Source organism: Fukomys damarensis, unplaced genomic scaffold (genome assembly GCF_012274545.1).
Source record: "Fukomys damarensis isolate Sample0158 unplaced genomic scaffold, DMR_v1.0_HiC HiC_scaffold_18, whole genome shotgun sequence".
Lineage (NCBI taxonomy): Eukaryota > Metazoa > Chordata > Mammalia > Rodentia > Bathyergidae > Fukomys > Fukomys damarensis.
Genome location: NW_022900930.1, coordinates 847,173 through 847,702, shown reverse-complemented (window position 1 = coordinate 847,702; position 530 = coordinate 847,173).

Here is a 530-nt window from a genome sequence, read left to right as displayed (position 1 = left end):
TGTCCCACTACTTCCCTTGGGGCTGGAGCTGAGTGAGACTCCAGGCGCCATTGCTCCATTTTTGTCTTTTCTTTTGTGAGAGCTGTCACTTCTGTGACTGACCTTCCCCGACGTCTGCCCAAGCTGGCCAAGCGGTCTCACGCAGTTCTGGTAAACACACTGAAGTGAACAGGACAGAAGTTATCTTATGCTTCTGTTTGATTCTTTTTTTTTGGTACTGGAGGGGGTTGAACTCGGGTCCTTGTGCTTGCGAGGCAGGCGGCATGTCTGATTCTAAACTTAGTGAGTCTAACCTAGCTCGAGATAACCATAGGACCGTGTGTTTGTGCGACAGTTTGTAACAATACGGCTGCGTGCCACAAAACTTATCATGTGAACACTTCTGAGAAACTAATAAAAATATTTCTAAGAAATGTATTTGTGTCTTTTTACCCCCACAGAACTGCACACGTTATCTGTCGGCCAGCATGAGATCGGCACACGTTGTCTGCACCTAACCCCACGGCACAGGCCGAGGCCGGGCTTCCCCA